Raw genomic sequence first — 12,239 nt, 5'->3', positions numbered from 1 at the left:
TGCATGGCATCCAAACACCACAGTTCTGGCATGGCAGGTGATGCTTCCAGCCCCTCTCTGGGGCAGGAGAGAGGGATTGAGCCCAGGTCGATGTTTGGGGGTGGTAAGGCCAGGAAGGCACGCTGCAGGGATGTCCTGGGCATGCAGCAACCGCAGGCAGGAAGGTAGCAGAGCTGATCATCCTGCCGCTGGCAGAGCAGCCTCTGCTCTCCGCGCTCCCTAAGCCCCGCCGGCTGCTCCTCTGGGAAAACAGCCGATTAACATATTGCAATGAGTTAACCTTAAATGGTCTAAAACCCAAATGTCTGCATGCAAATGAATTCTGATGGAAGCAGCAAGATAAAGCACCAGCCAGCCGCAGTAAACCTGAGCCTGTTTACTAACTGAGGCACTTTTGTGTTCGCAGCTGGAGCCGAGGTGCTGCTCTCTGCGACGATTTGCTCCTCCCCACTTCGTGCTCCTGCCTTGCCAGGTACAAGGCTTTGGAGCAAAATATTGTTCTGTATGGGTTTGTTTTTTCTTATCTTTTAGTGGCCACGATCTGTGACATGGCCCATTTTCTTCCTCTTGGGCAATGCCAGAAGTGGCTGGTGTGGGCAAGAGCCTGCAGGCAGGGTGTCAGGCACATGCTGGGCTTTACAAACCCGGCAGAGCTGGGAGTTCCAACCTGCCAGCCAAAGGCAGGGCATGGAAAGGCCCTTCTCCATCACTTCTGGCTGAACCTGGTTTGCACCCAAGGGGATGTGATTAGGTAACTTCACCCTGTGGTTTTTGCTGATAAGTGGCTCTTGGTCTCGCTGTGTGCGAGTCACTGACACTCGGTTAACACCTTCGCACTGAGTTACAGCGCAGAGTTGATGGTGGCAGAGCCAAACTTTCACTGTCGCTCTTTCTCCAGAAGATCACCAAAAGGTCACGTCTTCCCCCCCACCCCCCTCTGGAATTAGAGTCCTTTTAATGCCCTTTGGAGCCAGACTCTGCAAACAAAGTCCTCCTTTGAGCCAACCAGTCTTGAAATCCGATGCCCTTGTTCACTTTGCACTGCTGGTGGCAGGGAGGGAAACAACAAAGTGACATTTCTATCAGTCACAATGCAAACGGCATGAGACAATGATATTTATCTCCTCCTTGAGTGCTCTGAGACCTTGTATCCAAAGAAAATTACAGTCACTGGCAATCACCATTTCCAGCAATCAGGCTGTAGTTGAGCAAGTGGGAAGATGAACAAGTGCTGGTACACATACTCAGGGACTAACCCTAATAGCAGGATCCACCCAGAAAAGATGCCTTGTGTGCAACAGAAACAAACAAATGCCTTTAAACTTGCGCTGGTGTTAAGGAACATAAAACTTTGCCAGATAAGGACTGTTTGCTCTCATTTATGGATTTCTGGCAGCCCTGCTCCTTGGATTATTTGCTGAAATGCAAATAGCATTTGGCTGTTTTTCGGTTTGCAATCTTAAAGGCAAAGAGATTGAGTTTCATCCTCATCTCCTACTGCAGGACTACTCTGAAAATCCAGTCTTTCTGCAGCTAGGAGGGCAAAGGAGGACAGTGGGCAGAGACAAAGAGTGTTTGCTGCCACCAGCATCCTGACAGGCCCAGTTCACACCACATGTACCTGCTAATGCCTCTCCAGCCTGCAAACTCCTTAGCGTGGAGCTATATTTTGTGGTAGAGTTTCAGACCACTTGATGTATCACAGCTTCCACCACTGCCTCTAAGAAGAGCGGAAATGTAAGTGATACTGAGTCAGTGGTGGCTTGTCAGAAAGGTGAAGCAAAAATTTGGCTTGGCAGCAACTGAATGTGTTTCAACACAGGTTTCATAAAAAGCTCCACCATGAAAAACAGAAGAAAGCAGCTTCAGAGGCATCTCTGCAGCAAGGCAGAGGAGGTTTTCAACAGCAATAGAATATATAATCAGCTCAGGGCACTGAGAATCCTGATGTCACTGCATGCTCCTGCTCTGAATCACCTGCTCTGAGAATGACAGCAAACCCTTCTTGTGGAAGAAATGTTGCCTGCCTGGGTGGTTTCTGGTGTCTTCCCCTCAGGAGCAACAGCAAACAGAAAAGGAGAATGTTGTCTGCCTTCATTTCTCTAGCTCTTTTTGCTCCTTGAGCTTGGGTTATCCTGTACCTTCCAGAGTGCAGGGGGTCAGGAACTGCCAGCTCTCCCAGCAATGGACACACGAGCCAACAGGCAATCACTATTTGGCTTTAGAAACCAGATAAGCCAGAGGAATTTTTTTTTTTTTTCCTCCAGTGTGCAGAACTGGACAAAGCAAAGGTGAAGGTGAAGTCAAAAGGAACACATCTCTGTGAATGATGCAACAGCAAGGGGGTGGAAAGATTCTGGGAACATGCTGGAAGCCATGTATACCCCAAAGGAATGGCTGGGAGCCTTGGGAATGCTGGAGCTGTTGCTGCTGACCTCTTGGAGAGAGGCAGTTTGGCTCCTTCCCTCCTTCCCAAGGCTGAGCTTTGCTCTTCACACTTGAGCGTTAATTTGCTTTTAATTATCACAACACGAGGGGGGAAAAAAAGAAAACTGGAGAAAAGTGGACTGCACTTCTCTCTCCACACACAGCACCTGTGGCTGTCACCTGTCACCCCTCTCCAGTCCTCGGTTCACAATTTTGCAGACACTCACTCTGGGTTTCTCCTCACTAAACCAGGCTCAGCTACCTCCCTGCTTCTCTGGGGCTGCTGCTCCCCATCTCAGTGCTCCTCTTATCCCCCTCTGCTGGGGGCTCCCAAAGCAGAGCTGAAGAATACCTTGGGGAAGGTAGGGGAAAGGGAGTTTTCTCATTTTTCTCATTTGCCACTTGGGGATAGTTTCCAAATCCTCTAAAAAGGAGCTGTGCCATCAGAAAAGGAAGTCCTTGTCCCATGGAGGTGTTGAAGGGGAAGACAAGACCATTGCATGCTCTATCCAGCCTTGCTGTCCTTAATCCCCACCAGGGCCACTGCCAGACCTGAATTCCAGCACCTACATGTCAAGTTACTCACCAGTCACAGTGTCTCCAGGCATATTCCCTCCCAGCATTGTCCCAGGCAGTAACCACAGCCAAGACATATGAGAAATGCCCAGTTTCTTCCATCCAGTGCAGCACCAGCCATGTGCTTGGGCATGCTGAGATGCCAGAGTCACTTTGCCAGCATGGGCAGGAAGGAAGATAACATGCTGGGGTGTTTTGTGCCTGGTGGCCCTAATCTGAAGGAGTTTTACTCTGCTGTTTGCATTCATTCCAGATGAATCTTCACCTCCATCAGCTTGTGGGTGTGTCTGATGCTGCCCATATCCAGCACCCAGAGAGGAGGAAAAGCCCTGGTGCCACAGCACTGCAGTGGTGTGTGCCTCTTACCCAGAGCCTGCTGCTGATCTCAGTGATTAATGCCATCAGTATCTTCTGGGGCTGGAGAACAGTAATGGTTTGAAAGCAAAACCAGTGAGAGACTCCAAGCCAGAAATACAATTTAATAGGAAAAAAAAAAAAAAGAAAAGAAAATTACATGCAATAGTACAAAAGAAAAACCACTGACAGAGTCAGAATACAACCTGACACCCCGCTAGTTAGGGTGGTGGTAGTATCCAGATGAAGTGGTCATGTTGAAGCAGTGATCCTGTAGAAATCCTGGCAGTGATCCTGGTAGCTCTTGTCCTCTGGAAACCAGTGGGTAAGGGTTGCCTTCGTGGTCTAAATCTCAGTTTTTATCTAGGTAGGAAATGTTTGGCTCCTCCCCCTGGCTGGAGCATCTCCCAGTGGGATGATGTGATTTTATCACTCATGCAGTGGGACTCAATGGCCCATTAACAGAAGATATCTTCCTGGAGGAAGGATGGGTGTGGGAAAAATAAAGAACATTGCCCCACCTGGTTTTTAACAGATGGCCCATTAGCAGAGGATATCTCCACAGAGATAAGAATCACTGCCCCACCATTCAGCAGATGATGATAGAATACACACTTTTGGGCACATCTTTACATTGTAACCTGGGACAAGGAGGAAACTTGGGGAAATGCTGGAAGGTGCTGTCAGACTTAGACATGGCCAAATCCCAGAGCCCACATCCTCTCCATGCTGTGAAGCCTGAGTCATAGCAGGACTCTCACCTGTACCTGCAGCTCAGCTGCTTGGCTGCAGAGCCTCTGGCTGAGCAGCTGTGCTCAGCTTGCAGCCAGAGGGATGCCAAGAGCTGCTTGGGCAGCACAGTTGTGGAGATATGGATGGAAAACGGTGAGAGAAACCACAGGGAGCTCCCTGTGGCATGGTGGAACAGCAGTTAGCTCTTCTCTGCATGCTGTGGGGGCCTAAAGTGCTCACCAGCAGCAGGAGAGATTTACATTGGGGCACACAGGAAGGGACACTCCTTTTCTGTGGGAGTTGGGGCTTGTGGCCAGGACCAGGCAGCCTCAGCTCAAGCTGTGGATTTTCTCTGCCTGCCTGTTGCTTGGGGATGGCCCCAATACCTCTGAATTGTGACTTTTCCTCTCATAAATAAGAGACAGGAAAAACATATTAAACCATAGACATCCCCAAACACTTGCAGAATTGCTCCTGGGACAATGTTTTCTGGGTTAGCTTTGAAACATTTCCCACAGTGTGGTTTCCACACAGCCACCCTGAAAGCACATCTTTGACTTGAGGCTCTCAGGTGAGATGCTAGTCCAGCCATCCCTTCTGCTTTCCCTTGCCCTCCCCTCTTAGGCCTTGATGTTGATCTGAGTCTTCCTTGATTTCACATCTTTTTCAGCATCTTTTCTTGTCTGGTTGTGAACACAGCTATCAAAGAGCCACAGGCTGGGCTTTAGGCCCCCCAGACATGCAGAGGCACAGCAAGTGGTTTGGGAAGGGGGTGAGGGTAGGGCCAGAAGTGCTGCAGCCCCTGGGAAGCTCAGCCCCATGCCAGGTGAGGCTGTCTCACCTTGCAGCCGAGCACAAGAGCTGCTGCTGCCCTCCCCTTGCCCCATCCAGCCTCCAACACAGGCAAAGGCACCGTGGGACTCGCAGCCAAATGAGTTAAACTGCTGCTGCTGACTGAATGGGTTTTAACTGGGGCTGGATTGATTTTCCCAGCCCCTGTGACTGATTCAAGCATGTCCAGACAGGTAACTGTAAAGAAAACAGGCTTGAAACCAATTTTATTGTAACCAGTGCCAGCTTCATGCATTGATCAGGCCTTTGATGACATTGTGGAGAGCAGTTATCAAGGTACTGCTCCTTCACCATGGGCAGAGGGGAGATGGATGCAGGTACCAGCACCTATAAGACATCCCTTACAATTAGTGAGCAGCCAGGACAGCCCCATGGGGGGCAACAATCAGGACATTAGGGAGAGCTCAGCCTGCCCTACACTGTGCTGGCAGGCTGCTTGTCTCAGCACTGCTTGCACCTCAGTTATATCAACCCACAGCTCCTCCACCCTTGGCAAAGAAGGGGACACAGAGCAGTGACATCCTGGAAATCCAATAGCTGCCTTCCCTTCAAAGGGGACCCCCAAGGAGGGGACTGTTTTCTGTGTCTGGAACTGGCAACTACAACAGTGGGCAATTTCCTCTCCCCTTGTGTGCCTGTCCTATCTACATCTCATTTTATTGCTCTTTCCTGAAGTACTTGTCAGATACAGAGGCTTATCAAAGCATCCCAGAGAGAGCCATTTAAACTGTCTTGGAGGGGTGACAGGCACAGGCAGGAAAGCCAGCAGAGCCACCATCAGCAGGACTGCTCTGACCCTGCAGACTCTTAGTAAATTTTGGCTGCATTGGCTTAATCATGGTGCTCTCCTGGGCTGCACTGAGTGAACCACACGTGTGAGGAGTGAACCAGATCGGCTCTCCAGGCTCATTAATCTGGCTGAAGCATTAAACCCTGCTCGGGGTGATGCTTTATTGCAGGGTTAATGTGGCTGTGCTGCCGTGAGCTGCACGCTCTGCCTGGCCTGGCACGCTCCCACAGGGACCCACAGCCCCTGCCTGCACAGGGGCTTGCTGCCCATCTCAGTGGAGATTCCAAGCCAGGGCAGATTCCCAGCTGCCCAGAAACAGGATTTGGAAAGCCAAAGGAGAGCTGGGAAGGAAATGACACAGAAAGATGTGATTGCATCTGAGCAGGGTTAAAAGGTAGCTGAGCCCGACTTGCTGTCACCACCATCACTTGCTCCTCACCAGCAGGCTTGGCCTCCTCCCTGGCACTTCCAAAATTACTGGGTCACTAGTGGCTCAGGGTAACCACAACTATTTAGTGGCCAGCCTTTGCTTGCCCAGCTCATGCTGCCTGTGCCAGTGCAAGCAGAGCTGCACGTGGGGTGGTTGGCCAGCACCAGCACTGTCCCAGCCAGGCAGAGGGAGGGAGCAGTGACTTTATGTCAGGGTGCAGCTGCCAGCTGATCCCTGTGGGTCACTTGGGGCTGCAAAGCAGGCTTTGGTAGGTTTGCATGCTCCAAAAATGTGGTGTCACAATTGACTGCTGTGCTTGGGGCACCTGCTAGGGAGGAATGTGAAAGAGGCTGCTGCATCTGCCCCTCTGACAAGCTCCTATGGGAAAAATACCTGGCCAGGTGTCAGAGCACAGGAGGGGGCTGGTATTGTCTCAGGATGCAGCACCCGTGTAACTTTAGCTCCAGGCCATCCCTATTTGTCTTTGCTTCTTGCATGTTGTGAATAGATATTAGCTCAAGCTCAATGGGCTCCATGCAGGTCTTGGAACCAGATGATTCAAGCTGGGATTTGTTCTATATCTCGGGTTTCACATGTTTTCTTTAGCTGCATTTTAATTGTGGGGGTTTCCTTTTTTGATTCATGAGATGTTTTGCTCAGGTGCCATTCCTTCACAGCTCTAAATATCCCAGATAAATCCCATTCCTGGGGTATGTGAGGGTGAAGAGGAAGTACCCTACAACGTAATAGGTGAGGTTTTTATCACAAATCTTCATCTGGAAAACCATTGGGAACATGTACATGGAAAATGTCCGGTGCTAGTCTAGAAAACTAAAAATGTATAATGTCAGCAAAGCCCCAAAGAGAGGAATGTTAAACAAAGCTTGGATTGGGTTAGCTCACCTTTATTTCCAGCTTCAACTGACACACCTCTCCTCTGACTGCAGCTGAGCTCAGGTCCTGCTGGTGATGGGGAAAGAAAAATTACCTTTTCCCAGCTGCCCTATTTTTTGAGGGTCATTCCTGACAGGCTGGTGTTGCATAACCCTTGGGGTGTTTCACACATCCTGAACCATGAGGGGCCAGGAAGAGGCTGCTGGCCACAAACGCGCTGGTCTGGTGCTATGTGTCAAAGCTCATGCCATGAATTCCCATGTCCTGCTGCTTCCTGCCCTGACAGCCATTTGTCCTCACCAACCACAGCAGCTCTGTTTGGGCCATGCAGGACAGGGGCTATAAGGTACCTCCAAAGAGGGTCCTGTGTTTGGGGGACCCACCCCCCAAAACCAACACGTTTTCCATCTGTGGGTTGGTGCTGGGAGCCTTGCGAGGGCGATGAGAATGCTCAGAAGGGTTAATGACTCTTCACTCAGCTCTTCTCCCATGCCAAAACAACTCTGTCCCTGCTCACCACAGGGTGGAAGAAGCAGTATTACAAGTTGTGGGCACTCCCTCTAGGTAGACCACAGCGTGTTTGGGCCATCAGCCCGAGTTTGGCAGGGCTGCATGGGGTCTGCATCCCACTGGAGCTGCTGGCTTGTCTGGGCAGGTACAGCACTCTAATTCCTCCAAGGACTGGTTTGACAGGCTGCTCCTGCCTTCGTAACTCCCACTCCCAAATTAATTCGGGGCAACTTGCCACAGGCTGCCCATCTCACAGGTGCCCCAGAGCTGGGTTTCCCTGCTGTGCTCACACACTGCTGGCCGAGGGCCAGACCGCTCTGAGAATTATCGCTCTCCTTGCTGCCAGGCTGCTCCAACAGCATCTGATGTGATTCCAGAAGTGTCACAGCCTGGGGGAGCACAGGATGGCGCCATCCCCAGGGGTCTCCCAAGAGCCAATTGCTTCCAGCTAGGATAACCATGGCTGGTGTGGAGGGTGGGGCATTGCTGGTCTGGAGGGTGAGCTGTCCCCGCTTCACCTACCCTCACAGAAATCTCTCCTGAGCAAGAAGTGACTGAGGGGGGCTCTGCATCCCCCTGTGCCCGAGGTGCTTTTGTCAGCCTGCTGCATCCTGGCTGATGGATGGCTGCAGGCAGCAAATTTGAGCAGCATCTCCATGCCAGTTTAAATAAATAAATGAGTCTGAATGCTTCGCCTTGCAGAATGGCATCTCATTCAGCCGTTCAAGCATCAAATACCTCCGGGATTCTTTGGGTCTCAATTTGCAGAACTATTTCCCTTTCAAGTGCTCTTTTATTTTTCTTTTTACTTATTTAAACCTGTTTTTCCTGTAGTGAACAATCCTTGCACGTGAAAGCAGGCAGCTTTTAGATGTTGGTGGAGCTTTCCTCCAGACTGAAGAGGGATCAGTGGACTCTATTTAAAAAGGTCTTCCCCGGCCCTTGCAGCTTGGTGGGGATGCAGAGTGATGTTCTGTGGTCCAGCTTTAGTCTGAGTTCCCCAGGGCTGTCAGATTGCTTGCAGGAAGCTCGTTGCTCACAGCCAAGGCTGAGCTGATGTGCTGGCCCTGCACTCAGGGCCAAGCAGCAGCTGCGGGAGCTCCTGCTGGTGGCAGCTGCAGCCCCCTCCTCAGCCCTTCAGATGGGTCTCAGGAGCTGGAGGGTGGGAAGAACATGTCTGTGTCCAAAATACCACAGATGCCTTGAGGACAGAACAAGCTCAGGCCTGGTGAAGTTGCATTTAGCGTCAGTGGGATGGGGGGAGTTGATGAGGTGGGGAGAAAGGTGAGGAGATGATGTCTGCATCCCCTCTGCTGAGCCCCTCTCACTTTTCTGGGAGCTCTGGGCCCCGGGGGTTGCCAAGAAGCACTTGGATAAGCTACCTGAGGCACCTCAGAGGCTGGAAGAACAGAACACAGATGGAAAGAAGCTGGTATTATTTTTGCCAAACACAAGAATATTGAGCAATCTTATTCATGTGTTTGAACACTTGGGCGTGATACACAGCAGAAGCACTAGAGTTGCCCTGGGTATAATCTGAAACAAACATCTTCTAGCCAATCTCTAATCAAGGCATGATGGATCAGTGAATTCATGTAGAGGCTTAGTTAAATCAGCAAGGTCTGTGTTACTGTTGGTGGCCATGGTGGTGTTTTTTGGCTACTTCATTCTGTGTACCCCCTCAATCTGATCACCCTCTCCTCCTCCAGGTAATCTGCTCAGTGCACATCACAGGCATTTAGGAACGAGCTGTGGAGGTTCAGGGCAGGCACAAAGGCTCAGGGTTCTGCAAAGTAGCTGAGAGCAGTTCTCCAAGCACAGCTTCCTTTTGCTGACACTTGCATCCTCGTGATTTTGCACCACACTTTCGTGTGCAGCAGTGCTGCTCCTGCAAGGCTGTGCTGGCCTTTTGCACTGGTGTAGGAGGAACTGCAGGGGTTTGTGCTGCTGCCTTTCTCAGGGTAACTAGTCTCTCTCCAGCAGCAGTCACTGTGCTCAAAATGCTGCACACCAGCCTGGCCATAAAGAAATGGTTTGGCCTCATGTTTTAGACACACTGAGTAAACACAGTGCAAACTCTGCTCTATCCCTTCAGCTCCTCCATCTTCCTGCCAGCTCCTCATGAGCCCCAGCTGCCTTCCCTGTGCTGCAGATAATGGAGAATTGACTCAATCCCTCTTGTGGATCCTCCCTGGGAGCTGTGAGGAGGATACACTCCCCAGAGGGTTGATCTCCCCTGGTCTCACTCATTTCCAGCCAGCCTGTGTGCTCAGTGTAGCCAGAACAAGGGGGACTAAGAGCATCTCTGACATGCCTCAGTTAGCCAACACTGGCACCTGCTCCCCTGTGGGAATGCCAGTGCTGCTGGAGTGATAAACTAGAGGTATTTGGGGATTTGAGAGGAGAACAAGGCAGCTGGGGATGAGCAAGACATTGCTGTACTTCTCTGCAAACAGACACCAGCAGCACATGGGAGGCACCAGCTCAGCAAGGCCCAGTGGAGTGTGCTGCATCTTGCTGATGTTTCCAGCCCCGTGCACTGCTGCAGTTGCCATCCACAGCACAACGCCCACGGTGGGAATGACTCCAAACTCCAGGGCTGCAAGCAGCTCGGCTGCACGTGAGTCCACTTGCCAAGCCCAGCTGGGGAACTGATCTGGCTGGAAAAATATTTTCTTTTTTTTTTTTTTTCTTTTTTTTTTTTTTTTTTTTTTAATTTCTTTTTTCCCCTGGGTTATTTTTTAATCCAGATGAGCTCCTCGACCTGGTTTCCTCTGGCTCCTCCAGAAGAGCTGAAGGGCAGCCTGGGGGTAGGCTGGAGGATGAGGACAGTGCAGAGTTCAGCCCACCAGCAACAGAGCTGCAATGTCAGCAGTCCAAGGCAAGCTTGAACACTCTGGAGCCACTTCCTTCCCTTCCTCCCCACAGATCAGGAGTGACACCTTCCCACAGAACAGCCAGTGCCCAGGGAGCACAGCCACTGCTCCCAGCTCACAGGAGCTGGCTCAGATTAGAGATTCCTTCTCCTCTGCTGCTGAAGCCCTTTGAAATGTGTTTACATACCAGGCGGGAATAAAAAGTCGGAATTTTATTGGTGTTCAGCCAGGGAATTATTCTGATTTGAAAACATTTGTGTGACTTGGTTTTTTTAGATTGTGCCAGCAAAAATAAATGGAGGCACTGAAGTGGGCATGGAGAAACCAGCAGATCAGGATGCTTGGCCATCCCAGCTCCACAGGGCTGTCTCTCCAGAGGTTGTCCCACGTGGTGTGTCACACCCAGCCCTTGGGGTTTCGATGCCCACTATATTTCCCTAAGGCTGTCCCCACCAGAGCCCCTTCTGTGCTGCCTCCCTGCCACGTGCCCACACCAGGTGATGTGCTGAACACATTGGTGGACATGCCTTCTAATAAGGCCACCACAAGCCCAGCTGTGCTGCCTGGGAGTGTTTCTGCAGTGACACTGCTGCAGTTGATGCCTCTCAGAGCTGTTTTCCACCACAGGGACTTCATCAGCACCGGATAAGTTGGGAGCCTAGAGCAGCTCCCTTTGCCATCCTCCCTTGAACTCATTAGTGAAGATGCCAAGGCTTGACTGGATATTTAGTTCTCTGGCATGTCCTTAGGCCTCTGTGCCCTAAATAGCACTCAGCAGTCATTTATCACCACAGCCCAGGTCCTCCAGGCAGCGCGCTTTCGCATAGCTGTATTTATAGCCCTGTCAATTTTCATTCTCTTTTTCAGAAGCAGAAGTACTGATATCCTCTGCTGAAATTTCCTGTCGAAGCTGCCACCCACCTATGGTTCAATAAACACCAGCCACCTCTCAAGCAAAGTTTGTCACAACATAATCTTCTCTCATTCCTTGATCTTCCACTAGCTGTGGCTGCTCTTCTTCTGGAAACTGCCCTCACTTCTGTGTTACTGGGCACCAAATTTGCTTTCCCAGGGGATGCAGAACCTTACTAACCCTTGGACCCTGTCACAGAGTCATGGAACCACTTAGGCTGGAAAATATCTCCAAGATCAAGTCCAGCCATCAACCCAGCACTGCCATGTTCACCATGTTTTGATTTTTGTGGTGGGGTCTGACTGCCCTGAGGGCAATGTGTCCATCTGGTAGTGAAGTGTGGGAAAGGCTGTGGCAAAAGGCTCTGTGACTCCCACCCTCCCTGCATGGGGGATCCTGCGAGCCAGTTTGGCAAACAGCCCACGGGGCCATCTATTTCTCCAGGAATCACAGCCCTGCTCCAATGCTCCAGCTGGAGAAATTGGTCTAATTAGAGAAGAGTGAAATGCTTCTCCTGCTTGGAGAGCCTCAGGTCCCCAGCCCACTTACAGCTCCACACAAGACCATTAGCACGGCAGCGTCTCCCCAGGAGGACGCGCTTGGCAGGCGGCCGAGCAGATGTAGCCAGGCTGGAGGTGCCAAGCATAACAACTAACAGCAGCTCCATGGCAGGGCTGGCAATGGCAGTGATGAGCCATTGCTCCAGGTATGGCAAAGTCCTCTTGCACCACTCCAAGGGGCACTGCCGGGGCCAAAGGGATCACAGCAAGGCGTGCCAAGCAGCTGCAGCACCTCCATGGCTCACCAAAAATGAAGCCCCACCAGCTAACATGTTGTCCTGGTTTGAAGGACAGGTGTCTGCCAATAAAGGCAGAAGCTTTTCTT

The sequence above is a fragment of the Oenanthe melanoleuca genome, chromosome 1A (genome assembly GCF_029582105.1).
Source record: "Oenanthe melanoleuca isolate GR-GAL-2019-014 chromosome 1A, OMel1.0, whole genome shotgun sequence".
Classification (NCBI taxonomy): Eukaryota; Metazoa; Chordata; class Aves; order Passeriformes; family Muscicapidae; genus Oenanthe; species Oenanthe melanoleuca.
The sequence above is the reverse complement of the archived record's forward strand: the minus strand, read 5'-3'. Positions refer to the sequence as shown.